Raw genomic sequence first — 16,979 nt, forward strand, 5'->3', positions numbered from 1 at the left:
TATGAGTTTCTATAACTTAGATCTACACTAGATCTACAAGGAAGAAAGGTTACCCTTGATGCGAAGCCCTTCGCGTATCCCACTCGTCCAGGTGATGCCGGATCTCGAGGTTGTCAAGTGTACAACCCTCTATGTGTATCCACACGAACAAGTCGATGGAGAGAACCTATAAGGATGTGCTAGCAACCTTAGAAGATCAGTAACCATGGAGGAGAGGGAGAGAAGAGAAGAGCTTGAGGAAGAAGATGGGAGTTTCAAAAACAAAATGAAACTTGCCCCTTGAATGAAAGTGGCCGACCACTTTTGAGTGGTTTGTAACCTCCATGGGATGCCAAGAGTCACAACTCTTGGTAACTCCCATGAGGTGGAATCCCACTTAAGCAACCATGATGATGTGGAGTATCATCATTGGCCCACTTAATGCCAACTCACCAATGAGGTGGCAAATGGTCAAGTCAAACTTGACCCTTCATGTTCCTCTCAAGTCAAGTCAAACTTGACCACTTCTCTCCCATGGTTGATCAAATCTAACCATTGGTTCAAGTCAATTTTAATTTAATGAATCTCTATTCATTGAATTAAATTAATTAAATGAGTTTAAGTCTAAATTAGACTCACTTAACACATGAATCAAATTGAGTCCAACTCAATTAGCTCAATTTGGATTACTCTTAATCCAATTTGGTTCATCACATAAACCTAATCTTTTAGGTTCATCAAATGAGCTAATCTCCATCTAATTGCCCTTTGTGTGTGACCCTATAGGTTCTTGTAACGTTGGCAATGCTCCTAAACCCATTTAGAAGCATAAGTAATGAGTGGTATCTAGCAACACATCATTACTACCCAAGTTACAAGAATGTTGAGATCCAACATCACCTTGTGACTACTAATTGTGACTCTTCACAATATATGACAATGTCCTTCCATCCTAGACATCTAAATTGATCAATGTGAGGCATAGACCATGTCATCCTCTAATCAATCTAAATCTTGAACTCCAAGTAGACTCACTTAATCAAATGAGCTCAATATCTCATATTGACTCATTTGGGCATGGCCATGCACTTCGTGGTCTCACTCTATCAAGAATATCGATGTCACTCCCGTCATATAGGAGGGATAGATCCCATCTACATCACTCACATCCCTCTGCATAATTCGTTACATACCCAGTAATCGCCTTTATAGTCCACCCAGTTACGGGTGATGTTTGACGAAGTCAAAGTACGTAACCCCTATGTAGAGAACCATGGTGACTTCAGTTCCAAGGACTAGTAGTCATACTAATAGCCACATGAGAAAGTATATGACACTCATATAACGATCCATGATACTTTCTCATGGCGGGTCATTCAGTATACATTCTCCAATGCATACCCATGTGTCAACTTGATATCTCCATATCCATGACTTGTGAGATCAAGTCATCGAGTTGACCTACATGCTAGTCTCATCGCATTAACATTGTCCCTGAATGTTAATACTCGACTAGGAATGATTAATAGTAGTGTTCCCTATATCATCTCACTTTCGATTCAACTAATCGATTGATATAGGTAAGAACCTTCTACTCAAGGACGCTATTATACTTAGTTATTTGGCACCAATACAAGTAAGTATAATAACCAAAAATAAATGTCTTTATTTATATACAAGAATATGATACAACGAGTCCATACAATAATCATCAAATGATTGGCTCTAGGGCTCTAACTAACAATACCAATTACCTTGAGTTTGTCATTGTTACCAAAGACAACTGTTCCTAAACTTTTGTAGGTAAGTTGGCTGAATTTGGTGTGACTTCCAGTCATATGTTTGTAGCAACCACTGTCTAAGATCCACTTGGTTTCCAATAATAAGTAAGGGTTGACGGTTAGCCTACCTTTTGATTCCAACTTTGTTTAGGTAAGAATGATAGTAAAATAATAATAATAATTATTATTATTATTATTTATTTTTTAAAATTTTTATTTATTTATTTTTTTAAATTTTTTTAATATATATATATATATTTTTACAAGAATTTTTTAAAGTTTTTAAAGGAATTTTTAAAAGAATTTTTAAACTAATTTTTAACGTTTTTTTAAAGAATTTTTAATATTTTTAAAAGAATTTTTAAAATAAATTTTAAAGGTTTTTAAAAGAATTTTTTTTAAAATAATTTTTTAAAGTTCTTAAAATAATTTTTAAAGTTTTTAAAATAATTTTTAAAGTTTTTTAAAAGAATTTTTAAAGTTTTTAAAAGAATTTTTAATGTTTTTAAAATAATTTTTAAAATAATTTTTAAAAAGATTTTAAAAGAATTTTTTTTAAATAACACAAGCAATCTTTTACTTGGTTCGGAACCTATGTCGACTTCTACTCCAAGGTCCGCACTCGTTGAGTGCTTTTGTTGGGCAATCCACTAGCAATTTGTAAAATATTACAAATTTGAGTACAAATGCTATTAAGGAAATAATACCGACAATAATTAGAAAAAGAGGAAACGGTAGCACTTTGTCGGAGAAGCGTTACTGGAGCACAGAAGCGTAGATCGTGAGTTGTGTCTTTGCTTCAGCCTTCATCCTCCTTATATAGGAGGTTCGGGCACCCGAATCCCTTCAGGGCGCCCTGAATGTGACGTAGCCAAGCCAACCAGGGTGTTCCATGTGGCGAGGCTCGTTTGGGGATAAAACTTGCTTCCGGGCGCCCAGATCCCTTTCGAGCGCCCCGAACCCTTATTTTCCGCATTCTCCTTCTTGCAAGAAAATGATAGTCCGAGGCAAGTATAAATCATATCCTACAAAATAGAATGTTAGCACAATTTATGGATAAGCAGAATAGTAATTAGATTCCGTCTCCTCGAGTGTCACGCCCCGAGAGTAAGGTTGTCCGACGAAAATCGGACAGCACCTCCTCTGTAGCAGTGACAAATGGAACCGGTATACATCACCAACAGATAATACATATGCAAATTAAATCACAATCACGCAGATAATATGCAGCCCACACGGCTGTAAAATCAAACACAGCGGAAAACAAGAATAACAAGTATAAGGTGACGAAAACTCACCACGGGCCGGCCCGGCTTGACTCCTCGACAAACAACCAAATACAAAATAACAAGTCCACAGCCCAATTATTACAATGCTAAATTCAAAGGTTTAATTCACAATAAAATGAAAACCAAAATCATAGTAACGTCCTCGAATGTGACGTGGAACTGGCGGACAGGATCTCCAGGCGACTCCATAAATCCTTTACCTGCTACCTGGTGAAATTACCAATATACGGGGTGGTGAGTATAAAGACTCAGCGGGTAATAGACTGATAGTGCATGAGTAATAGTAAAACAAACTAGAGATGTAAAAGTATACAGTCCCAAATGGAAATAGCAAATACTACAGTGATATCATAATAAGTGCCCATACCTGAAACCATATCCTAGGCTAGTGGTAGAAGGTAAAGTGTAGCAAAGTCCTGCTACACTACTGCTCATAACTACATGGTATCATGTGAGGTATATACATGTCAACAGTAAGTAGGCCAGTGTCTAAACACATATCACAGGTATAAATCTCAACCTATGTAAACATAACAGCATAAATAAACAACAGCAGTATAATCTAGCAACAGCAGCATAGATAAGCAACAACAGCATAAGTAAACAACCAGCAGATATAATAACAACAGCGTATGTACGGATGGTCACCCCGCCCACCTCTCTGCACCACGACCCCTGTATGGTCGAGAGGCCGGATCGATGACAAACTGTACCACCCAAAGGCCGCCACTACTCTCGAGTGACCGGATGGACAGGTGCATAGTAGCTGAATAGCTACGTCTGCGACGGGGTCCCTGCTGCCGCAACTCCAGCCGCCACTACCCATGAGTGGCCGAGTGTGGCACGACAGGACAAGCGGCACGCTCCAGCTACCACTACCCATGAGCGGCCGAGCGTGCGGCTCTAGCCAACGACCCTCTCAACCACAAGGGAGACATGGTCGACGGCATGCATGCAATGACATGATGCGAATAATGCAACAGTCATCATATATATATAAACAGAAACAGGTATGCTACATGAAGCCAGCATGCTCAGCAAGGTGTGTAAATAAACAGGAAATCAAAGCAGGTAAACATGGTATCAGGTGTCCATATATCCAATACCTACTATCTAATGTCTGGTATCTGGTATCCAATACCTACTATCTAATGTCTGGTATCTGGTATCCAATACCTAGTACTATAGTATCTGCTAAATATCATGAATAGCAACGAGAGACTGTATAGATACAGAAACGAGTAGCTCAAAGATTGAGTGGAAGTATCAAGCGCGGGAAAAATACGAGTGGAGTCAAGATAAATACAATATCTATCTGAATATAAAGCTCATGTACTAGGGTCAAAATACTAAAGAGATAGAGCAAGAAATACCCGCCTTATGTGTCGATCGTGCCAAACGATCTCACGTCAAGACGCTCATCTCGGATCAAAATCCTGCAAATCACACGATGCACAATTTAGCTAATCACATATGTAATATCTAGCTAAACCCCAAAACCCAAACTAACTAGTGGATAAACCTTAATCAAATGATCATTATCCAAATAGATGATAAACTCATCCTTAATCCACCAATCAATCCCTAAGTTCTCAACAATTAATTACTAAGCAAATCCCATCATAAACCCTTATAAATCCACTCATCCATCCAATAATCACTCAGATCAACATATCAAGCATCATAAACCCAACCTACACGGTTCATCCACATGATCCGATGAGGTTTAATCATGTCATCTACAAATCCAATGTAAAACTAAATTCAACTATGTAAAACTAATACACAACTTACCCTAGTTTGATCCACAATTACTTATAGAAGCAATCCCATCCATAATAGCAGGTAGAAGTGAAGCTCTCCTAATAACCCACAGCCGAGGGATTGTTGCTGCCAGTACGTGGCTCAAGCTATGGATCACCCACAAACGATGCTGGTTGGATCCACAAATGGCTCTAAATCTGCGTTGGTTGGAGCTATGAAGGCCAAGAATCAATTAAGCGTTACCTACCTGATATAGAGCATGAAACCAGATCCAACTAATCCAAACCTTGCAAGACTAACCCCAAATTCAGATTCATACATACTTCAATACACTTACCTCAAATCCGATGAAGGCTAACTCCCGGTTGCTAGACAACCTCCGTAACGGCGTGTGGCATTGGAAGCTCTCAATAACCGTCGTCAAGGAGAGGTGATCGACCTTCGGCTGAATAGGGCACGGACACAATCGGTTGAAGGAAGAAGGGGTCGGCCGTGGAGATCGACGACGGCGCTGCTCCGAGAGGCAGCACTCGGGAACCGGCACTCGGAGGTTCTCAAGAATCAGCATCAGTGAGAGGCGATTGTCCTCTGGGCGGTGGTCGGCAACATCCCGAAGAGAAAAGGGAAGGAGAAGGAAGAACCGGCGCTGGACGGTGGCGTGTGGCGCAACTTCGGCTGAGAGAGGGAGGCTCTGCCAGTGCGGGGTGAGCGAGGCCGGCGATCTGCCGACGCCGTTGCGGCCTTCGGAGGGTGGCGCGACATGGCTTGGTTGGTTGACAGCACGAGAGAGAAAGATGAGGGTGTGCGGCGGATCGAGCGAGAGAGAAGGAAAGGTTCGGGCGGATGAAGGCTAGGGCACAGTAACCATAAGTTTTATATACTTAGGTTTACTTAATTAAATCCTAAGTACACTTCTCAATCAACGTCCATATTTGGGTATTCCAAATAGGCTTTCTCTAAATCCAATACTTGATCCCCTTAAAATATGTCAAACGAGCTCCGATTAAATCCCAGAAAAATCCTAAAAATTCCTAAAAAATTCAATAAGATTAATTTTCCAATAACCTTATTATTTAATTATTATCTGGGCACCGTATTTTACATTCTCCCCCACTAATAAAAATTTGGTCCCCAAATTTATTGCTCACCTCAGGGATCAACATTTAAGTGTAACAATCCAACATCACACTCATAAACAGCTCTATCCAAATATCCTTAAGAAACCTCTAACTGCAAGGGATGATTCTGTGGGTTATGGGCTCATTACGCTTCCGCTACGCCCATACAGTTACCTAGTCAACTGTGGATAAACCAACTGCCTCCAAAATCCATAACCCATACTATCAGCAACCCTCTACCGTCCGTATAATGTGCTCCGACTGTTCATCTGCCAGAGGGTGAAAACCTCCACTTCAACAAAGCTCCACACTCACAATGCTACAAACTCTGCGAGATACGTGAGGTGAATCATGGATCTTAATCCAGTTCAAAACTCAGAGATATACCCTGAGGTCCAGTAATCTCTCTACCATATAATCCTACTACTCGATCTAAAGAATCCATCCTACAAATCAGTAGCTAGAGTGTAAATTCGTCAACCAATCACTGATTTCCCAGCGCATCGTATCCTCTCCATGTCCTGGGTAATCTCACAACAAAATCCATCATAACATCCAAATCCACTGAAATAATCTACTAACCTCCGATGTTCAGCCTCCACTTGCTGACATACTAAACATCAAGCTACAAAATCCGCGATGTTTTTTTTTCCATATCATTCAACCAATAGAAACGCTCTAAGACCCTATACATCGGGTGTCACCCGGATGTATCACAATTCTATATCGAGGTGCTTTCCTACAAAACTCCTCCCGGATAAGAAGTGACTCAGGATCACACCTAACCTCCCATGGAAACAATGAATCCCGTATAAATGATGTCACCACATTTCCAACGTGAAAATAATGGCTGCTAATTCCAAATCATGAGTCGGATAATTTTTCTCGTGATCCTTCAACTATCGTGAAAAATATAGTACTACTCGACCGTGCTGCTTCAGAACTGCACCTAACCCCTCGTACAATACTTCTGTGTAGAGTATCAATCCGTCTACACAAGAAGGTGAAACTAAAACGGTGCAGTTTTCAACTTTTCGTTTCAATTCATGAAACTGGTCTCAAAAGCATATATCTAGGAAAATTCCACACTCTTCCTAGATAGTCAAGTCAACGACATAATAATACTGGAGAAACTCTCAACCAATCTCCGATAATATCTAACCCGATCAAGGAAGCTGCGAGTCTCCTGATAAGACTACCATCACTCCCAACTAATAACAGCCTCTATCTCCTGTGGGTCCACCGATATCCCTCTACCAGAGACAATGTGTCTCAAAAATCCCACACAAGGTAATCAAAATACGCACCACTGAACTTCACATATAGATGTTCCCATCGAAACATCTCTAAAACTATGCGAAGTTAGTGTACGTGATTCACCTCGGATCGAAAATAGATCAACACATCGTCAATGAAGACCATGTAAAATTATCCAAACACCCTAGGAATACCAAATACATCGAGTCCATAAAAACATCTGGAACATGGTATGCCTAAATGGTAACACCAAGGACTCATAATATCCATACCACAGACATTCTCAACCATAAGATCTCCAACAAATCTGTGATCTGATCACCAACTACAAATCAATAAATCCATATATCATAGACATACCACACTCCATGTCATTATCAACCTCAAGTATCAAACAGTATATCATCAAGTCAAATAGCCACTAATAAATCATCAATAGACTGCATATTACTACACATGATCTCACAATATCCACCAATCATAATCATCCTCAACATCTTTTCCGATAGTCAAATATCCACCGTAAAGAAATGTCAATCCAAAGTCAAAGGGTCACGCAACCTACTGACTAAGAGTCTATCCATCAAGGAGATATCTCCACCACTCTCATCATTATCCTATATATGTCCCTCGACGAATACCGATAAAAGGTCAAACCCTCTAATATGATAAATAGACTACAAGATCTAGTAAAATGATCACGTGGTCAAGGTCTTGAACCACTTGATATAGACAATGTTAGCTGAGTCGTCTAACCATTGTCTTGTAACCCATCATACTGTGATTGCTCCACCCTAAGGTTCAGCAACTACCAGTATCGAACAATGAACACAAAGATAGAGAAACACTACAACTAAATAGCTGATCAAAATATCTATCAATCAACGCCCTACCCCTCGAAGTTCATCATCTGAAATTATACCTAGTTACGGTCGGACCTCCTAGGTATTACTCAACTAACACCATTCCCCCGCACCATTGCGGGGTATATATCACTAAGTACATCATGGATATCTAATCATATCCAATAGTTCCATGAGTCAAGATCTCCCATGGAACAATGTTAGACGAGTCGACTGATCATCGCCTTATAAACCATCATGCTAACGAAGAAGTAGAGAACTACTCTCTCTCCAAACATCTCAAGGAAATCACTAAGTGATGACCTGATCTCCAAAACATTCTCTGCTTCTTCCTTCACGTGGTACCAAGTCACGTAAAGGTTAAGCAGCTAATTTCAACTCTCTCATGTTGGTACAAATCATATATCCAAATGTACTCTCCAACTCCTACACTCTAGTAATGGATGTATCTTATAAGTGTTAAGCAGGTAGCCTTACACTTTTCCCACATCAATGGGGGTATCATATCCAAATGTACCTTCAAGGTCATCCTACCAGTCATGGTCAAAGTCTCCATAGGATCAGTCCTCTACTGACCAAGTCAACAATAGTAAATCGAACCTCTATAAGCTTAAGCAACTAGGATAAGTCGATCCTCTACTAACCAAACCAACAGAGTAAATCAACTCTACTAAGCAAATCAACAAGGGTACATTGGTCCTCTACTAACCGAAACAAGAGTAAACTGGTCCTCTACAAACCGAACCAACTAGGATAAATCAATCCTCTATTAACCAAGCCAATAAGAGTAAATCGATTCTCCACGAACCAAGGCAATACGAGTAAATTGGTTCTCCACGAACCGAGGCAATATGATATTTAGCATATACTAACCACTACTAAACTAGTGATAACAGAAATTAATAACACTAGTGGTATGGTAAAATAAGCCCTATGAGACTGTATTCCTTGATCTCTAGTAGGATCAACCGTGATCAGTGATTGACCCAACACATTTGATGTATGTTACCAACAACTGGACAGGTACTAACAAAAGCATACTAATACATAACACAACTAACATAACAACTATGCATGCACTAACAGAAATGTAAGATAACAATATGCAAACATACCTCCTATAGCTTGGAGAATCCTGTCGCTGCCTGGTCCCAAAACCCGAAAAGTCACATCGAGAAACCCAAATCACGAAAAACCAAACGAAAATAGGCCTCATAAAACCTTGGCTCTGATACCAATAAATTGTCACGCCCCGAGAGTAAGGTTGTCCGACGAAAATCGGACAGCACCTCCTCTGTAGCAGTGACAAATGGAACCGGTATACATCACCAACAGATAATACATATGCAAATTAAATCACAATCATGCAGATAATATGCAGCCCACACGGCTGTAAAATCAAACACGGCGGAAAACAAGAATAACAAGTATAAGGTGACGAAAACTCACCACGGGCCGGCCCGGCTTGACTCCTCGACAAACAACCAAATACAAAATAACAAGTCCACAGCCCAATTATTACAATGCTAAATTCAAAGGTTTAACTCACAATAAAATGAAAACCAAAATCATAGTAACGTCCTCGAATGTGACGTGGAACTGGCGGACAGGATCTCCAGGCGACTCCATAAATCCTTTACCTGCTACCTGGTGAAATTACCAATATACGGGGTGGTGAGTATAAAGACTCAGCGGGTAATAGACTGATAGTGCATGAGTAATAGTAAAACAAACTAGAGATGCAAAGGTATACAGTCCCAAATGGAAATAGCAAATACTACAGTGATATCATAATAAGTGTCCATACCTGAAACCATATCCTAGGCTAGTGGTAGAAGGTAAAGTGTAGCAAAGTCCTGCTACAGTACTGCTCATAACTACATGGTATCATGTGAGGTATATACATGTCAACAGTAAGTAGGCCAGTGTCTAAACACATATCACAGGTATAAATCTCAACCTATGTAAACATAACAGCATAAATAAACAACAGCAGTATAATCTAGCAACAGCAGCATAGATAAGCAACAACAGCATAAGTAAACAACCAACAGATATAATAACAACAGCGTATGTACGGATGGTCACCCCGCCCACCTCTCTGCACCACGACCCCTGTATGGTCGAGAGGCTGGATCGATGACAAACTGTACCACCCAAAGGCCGCCACTACTCTCGAGTGACCGGATGGACAGGTGCATAGTAGCTGAATAGCTACGTCTGCGATGGGGGTCCCTGCTGCCACAACTCCAGCCGCCACTACCCATGAGTGGCCGAGTGTGGCACGACAAGACAAGCGGCACGCTCCAGCTACCACTACCCATGAGCGGCCGAGCGTGCGGCTCTAGCCAACGACCCTCTCAACCACAAGGGAGACATGGTCGACGGCATGCATGCAATGACATGATGCGAATAATGCAACAGTCATCATATATATATAAACAGAAACAGGTATGCTACATGAAGCCAGCATGCTCAGCAAGGTGTGTAAATAAACAGGAAATCAAAGCAGGTAAACATGGTATCAGGTGTCCATATATCCAATACCTACTATCTAATGTCTGGTATCTGGTATCCAATACCTACTATCTAATGTCTGGTATCTGGTATCCAATACCTAGTACTATAGTATCTGCTAAATATCATGAATAGCAACGAGAGACTGTATAGATACAGAAACGAGTAGCACAAAGATTGAGTGGAAGTATCAAGCGCGGGAAAAATACGAGTGGAGTCAAGATAAATACAATATCTATCTGAATATAAAGCTCATGTACTAGGGTCAAAATACTAAAGAGATAGAGCAAGAAATACCCGCCTTATGTGTCGATCGTGCCAAACGATCTCACGTCAAGACGCTCATCTCGGATCAAAATCCTGCAAATCACACGATGCACAATTTAGCTAATCACATATGTAATATCTAGCTAAACCCCAAAACCCAAACTAACTAGTGGATAAACCTTAATCGAATGATCATTATCCAAATAGATGATAAACTCATCCTTAATCCTCCAATCAATCCCTAAATTCTCAACAATTAATTACTAAGCAAATCCCATCATAAACCCTTATAAATCCACTCATCCATCCAATAATCACTCAGATCAACATATCAAGCATCATAAACCCAACCTACACGGTTCATCCACATGATCCGATGAGGTTTAATCATGTCATCTACAAATCCAATGTAAAACTAAATTCAACTATGTAAAACTAATACACAACTTACCCTAGTTTGATCCGCAATTACTTATAGAAGCAATCCCATCCATAATAGCAGGTAGAAGTGAAGCTCTCCTAATAACCCACAGCCGAGGGATTGTTGCTGCCAGTACGTGGCTCAAGCTATGGATCACCCACAAACGATGCTGGTTGGATCCACAAATGGCTCTAAATCTGCGTTGGTTGGAGCTATGAAGGCCAAGAATCAATTAAGCGTTACCTACCTGATATAGAATATGAAACCAGATCCAACTAATCCAAACCTTGCAAGACTAACCCCAAATTCAGATTCATACATACTTCAATACACTTACCTCAAATCCGATGAAGGCTAACTCCCGGTTGCTAGACAACCTCCGTAACGGCGTGTGGCATTGGAAGCTCTCAATAACCGTCGTCAAGGAGAGGTGATCGACCTTCGGCTGAATAGGGCACGGACACAATCGGTTGAAGGTAGAAGGGGCCGACCGTGGAGATCGACGACGGCGCTGCTCCGAGAGGCAGCACTCGGGAACCGGCACTCGGAGGCTCTCAAGAATCAGCATCAGTGAGAGGCGATTGTCCTCTGGGCGGTGGTCGGCAACATCCCGAAGAGAAAAGAGAAGGAGAAGGAAGAACCGGCGCTGGACGGTGGCGTGTGGCGCAACTTCGGCTGAGAGAGGGAGGCTCCGCCAGTGCGGGGTGAGCGAGGCCGGCGATCTGCTGACGCCATTGCGGCCTTCGAAGGGTGGCGTGACATGGCTTGGTTGGGCGACAGGACAAGATAGAAAGATGAGGGTGTGCGGCGGATCGAGCGAGAGAGAAGGAAAGGTTCGGGCGGATGAAGGCTAGGGCACAGTAACCATAAGTTTTATATACTTAGGTTTACTTAATTAAATCCTAAGTACACTTCTCAATCAATGTCCATATTTGGGTATTCCAAAAAGCCTTTCTCTAAATCCAATACTTGATCCCCTTAAAATATGTCAAACGAGCTCCGATTAAATCCCAGAAAAATCCTAAAAATTCCTAAAAAAATTCAATAAGATTATTTTTCCAATAACCTTATTATTTAATTATTATCTGGGCACCGTATTTTACATCGAGACTGGAATCTAGTCACGATCTCGACTTAGATATCCGAAATGAATCTAAGTCAAATCGACGCCTAATGTTCCCTTCCTAGGAACGCGTCCTCACAATCACTCCCCTCCAGTGACTTGCCTTCACTTACCTACCAGACGTCTAGTCAGCCCGTTGACCCGTCTGAATTTCGTACTAGCTATCCGATCAGCCGTCGACCTAGCTGGACTTCGTGCCAAACATCTGGTTATCCTATCGACCCGTTTGGACTTCGTACCAGCTATCCGGTCGACCCGTCGGCCTAGTTGGGCTTCGTGCCAGACATCATGTCTGCCCATCGACCTGTCTGGGCTTCTCCTGCACACTCGATCAGAGTGTTAAATAACAACGAAACTAACTTAACCTATTTTGTCATTCATCAAAAGTTGAGTTAGATTGTTAATGCTAACCGCACCAACACATAGATGACAAAATCTTTTTCAGCTTGAAGGATTAAAATTTGCTTCTGCTGGTCTACAACTATCAACTCTTGCATAGTCCACAATCCATCTATCTCACCCTTCACAACTTTGATCTTCCTAATTGTCTCTCGCAAACCATCAATCTCTTCTTCAAGTAATGTTTTCTGTGAATTTATCTCAAGCTGCAATTTTTCATTCTCTTTTTAAAGGTTGCATATCAAGCTACAGAAGCTTGCCAAAGATATGAAAGTTTTTTTTAAATTTTTTTTAAAAATTTTTATGGGCCCGCGGGTTGGCCCGGCAAATCCATAACCCACCTTTGATTGGGTTGGGTTGGAGATGTAACACCCCAATTTTCCTCATTAGGAGTCCTAAAAGTGCTTTAAAATATTTATAAATACTTTAGAAAATTTTTATAGATTTTTATAAATTTTTAGAGTATTTTTATGGAATTTTTGAAGGTCGTTTGGTATTTTTATCAAAAGAAAGAAGTTGTGACAAAAAATTATCCAAGCCGAGGCTCGAACCGGCAACCCCTGACCCGAGCAAAACTCGGCTAACCAACTGGGCTAGCAGTTGTTACTTAATTAAAAGAAGAGAGAAATGTATTTAAGTAGTAGAAATTAATAAGAGGAAATAATAGGAAGAAAATGGTTGCAGCCGAGAATCGAACCCGCAGCCTTTTGACTCGGTTAAAACCCGGCTGACCAAGTGTACAAGCCATCGGTTCTGTTTAGAAAAGGTAGGAAATTTTATTTAAGGAAGTTAATATAATTCAGGAATTTAAAAAGGAAATTAGGGCTTTCCGAAACCTAATTTTCCCCGATCCCTTCCTCTCTTGCGCGACAAAGGCAGCTCGGGCGGAAACAAGCCGCGGCTAGGTTACGATTCCGGCGGCCGGCGGGTGGCTAACTCGGGGAAGTTCTTCACCGTCGTGATCCTTGCGTCGAGGAGGAACCGTAAGCACGGAGGAGTCGAAGCTTGCAATTTCCGCAAGCCCTAGAAGTTGTTCCGGTTGTAGGTTTAAGAAGAGGTAAGTTGCTCACTCACCTGCGGTAAGAGTAGTTCCGAGATTTTTATTTCAGCTGGTGTTTCCTTGCGATTCGAGTTTGTTGTGAAGTTTTTTTGGGTTTAGGGCTTGTTGCCGTGAGCCTCAAAAAGGGAACGGAGAAGGGAAAGGTTGTATAGGTTAGAGAATTAGTCTTCTTTTCCTTGCTTTTTGGTTTCCTGCCATGCTATAGTTCCAAGGGGAATTGTTTCCCTAGTTTTCAGATTCTTGAGTATTTCTTTGGTTTTGTTGAAGCATTCTGCGAAGAAGATTTTCTCTTGAAGCGTGCTGTTATTTTTGTAGAGCAAACATGTTTGTAGATCAAGAGTGTTCTGTAGATTCTACAGCCTTTGTTGTTAACATTTTATTTTACAGCACTTATGATTAGTATTCCATTTTACAGCCCTATGATCAGCATCTCGAATTTAGGTTTTTCCTTGCTACCCTAGTGGGCATGATCAGATTATATGTAACCCTGCAGAATTGGGCTTTTGTTGCTAGACAGTGGGCAGGAAATGGTTCAGAGTTTAAATTTCCCCTGCTAAGTAGTTATAGATCTTTTGTTGGGTTATTTAATGAGCATGTACAACTTCTATTTGTTATTAGTTAAGCATGCGTAGTTTCTTTATTACTAGAATAGCATGAGTAGTATTGAATTATAATGTTTCTCCTTGCTATTAGAATAACATGAACAGACTTAGGTTTGGTTTATCTTGAAGCTTGCTGCCAAAAGACCAGATTTAGTTGTTTAGATTTGGAAATGGGAGCATGAAACATCCTAGTATTTGATTTTCTTCTTTGCTGCCATGTGTAGGAATAGGCCTTTTAACGAGCATGCAGTAGAGTGGTTTTGTGCTGTTAGCATTTCCATTGCTTAGTTTTGATATAGATCCTTCATTATTTGTTTTTATGCATGCAGATTTCAAGTTTATGTAGCTCCAATGAGTAGGAACAGCTATGTTAGTTCACGTTGCAGTTTTGGGTTTCCTTTGCATTATAACAAATCTGAACAGCTTTCATTTTAGCATGCTTAAAGATTTCAGAATTGTTTTCCTTTATTTTAAACCTGTTGTAGCATGTTTGAAGAAGTTAAATATGCTTTCCTTTGATTTGTCTCTGATATAGCATGCTTATAGAAGTCAGATTTTCTTTCCTTTGATTTAATTCTATTGTAGCATGCCTATATTCTTTTTAAGAGTTTAAGAAAAATATAAGAAAGATATAGAAAAGAAAGAAAAAGGCCAAGGCCTTAAGTAGATCCCAAAGTCAAGACTTTAGGGATTTTGGCACACAAGGTGCTAAAGAAAATGCCGAGGCATTATACAGAAGTATTAAAAGATAACAAGTATTTTACTTTTATCAATGGTACTGTGCTGGACTCTTAGTTATCCTTGGGTTGGGCTCCCATAGTCGTCCCTAGGTTTAGATAACCTAGTAGTAACGGCACGGCCGACGGTCGACGGTCGACGACCCGAGGGTCGCCAAATGGGCCGCCAAATGGGTCGGGTCGTTACAAAAGTAAAAGCACAGTTGCCGAGTCCAAGAGAAGTTGATTATTATTTTGAAGTATTATAAGTATAAGTTTTTGAACAAGTAAAACGAGTTTTACATAAACATAAAGTATTCAAGATTAAGTTAGAACAAATGAAATAAAGTTTCATATAGTTCTAAAAATCAGTAAGTTTAGTTCTTTATTCTACCATGTTTATCTAGTGGATGAGTAGTTTTCATGTTTACCTATTAGATGAGTAGCATGATTAGCTATTAGAATTACATGAGTAGATTCCTTAGCTTTTCTTTGCTATTAGTTTGACATGAGCAGTTATGTTTATGCTTTATTTCTTTTTAGAGCATATAGTTTCTAGTTCTTTTCGTATACATGCACATTCGTGATTTTGTGAGTTAGATAGCGCTTACTAAGCAAATTTTGCTTATAGATTGCACTTCCTCTTACTGCAGATATAGGAAAGGAAAAGATATAGAAAGGAAGGCGACAAGGAGGTGTTCGAAAGATGTGTGATGCCAGGACTATGGAAGCCTTGGGACTAGGAAAGAAGTTTTAATTTTAGTTTCCACATTTTAGTTATTGTAAACATTTGAGTTGTATTTTAAGTTCATGTCATTTGAGATTATTCTGTTTAGATTGCATGTAGGATGAGTTCAGTTTAGTAAGTAGATATTTGTGTGTTTGATACTTATTTAACTGCGTGGTTGATTGATATGTGTTCCAGCCGCTTGTGGCTGAGTATATATTGCATGTATTGTTGAATATAGTCACCGGTACAGGGGAGACTCTGCCGAAATTTTGTGGTAGGGTTTCCATGGTCCACAATCCATCTATCTCACCCTTCACTACTTTGATCTTCCTAATTGTCTCTCGCAAACCATCAATCTCTTCTTCAAGCAATGTTTTCTGTGAATTTATCTCAAGCTGCAATTTTTCATTCTCTTTTTAAAGGTTGCATATCAAGCTACAGAAGCTTGTCAAAGATATGAAAGTTTTTTTTAAAAATTTTTATGGGCCCGCGGGTTGGCCCGGCAAATCCGTAACCCACCTTTGATTGGGTTGGGTTGTAGATTTCCCAACCCGCCAAATTGATGGGTCGACCTGCCCTACCTCGCCAAATAGTTGGCTCGCCATGAGCCAACCCACCCCACCATGGGTCAGCCCGTTTGACAACTCTACTCACCCATTGCTATGTATTCAGCTTCAGTAGTAGATAAAGCAACACAGTGTTAATCAAGTGATGGTCCAAGTAATTGGCATCCACCACTTGTACTCTTACGATCTAGTTTACAACTGACATAATCAGAGTTAGAGTAACTGATTAGTTCAAAATTAGGTGTTATGGGGCACCATATTCCTACATTTATTATACCTTTTAAATATCTAAATATTCTTTTTACATTAGTTAAGTGAGATTCATTAGCACATGTTTGATATCTAGCATACATACTAACTGCAAACAAAATATCAAGTCATCTTGTAGTTAGGTATAAAAGACTGCCTATGTCGCTCCTATAGTATTTTAGGTCTACGGGTTTTCCATTTGAGTCACTATCTAAGGTTGTGTTAGTTGCCATTGGTGGTTTTAATTCTTTGGTATTTTCCATTCCAAACTTTTTAAG

Source organism: Zingiber officinale, chromosome 3A (genome assembly GCF_018446385.1).
Source record: "Zingiber officinale cultivar Zhangliang chromosome 3A, Zo_v1.1, whole genome shotgun sequence".
Lineage (NCBI taxonomy): Eukaryota > Viridiplantae > Streptophyta > Magnoliopsida > Zingiberales > Zingiberaceae > Zingiber > Zingiber officinale.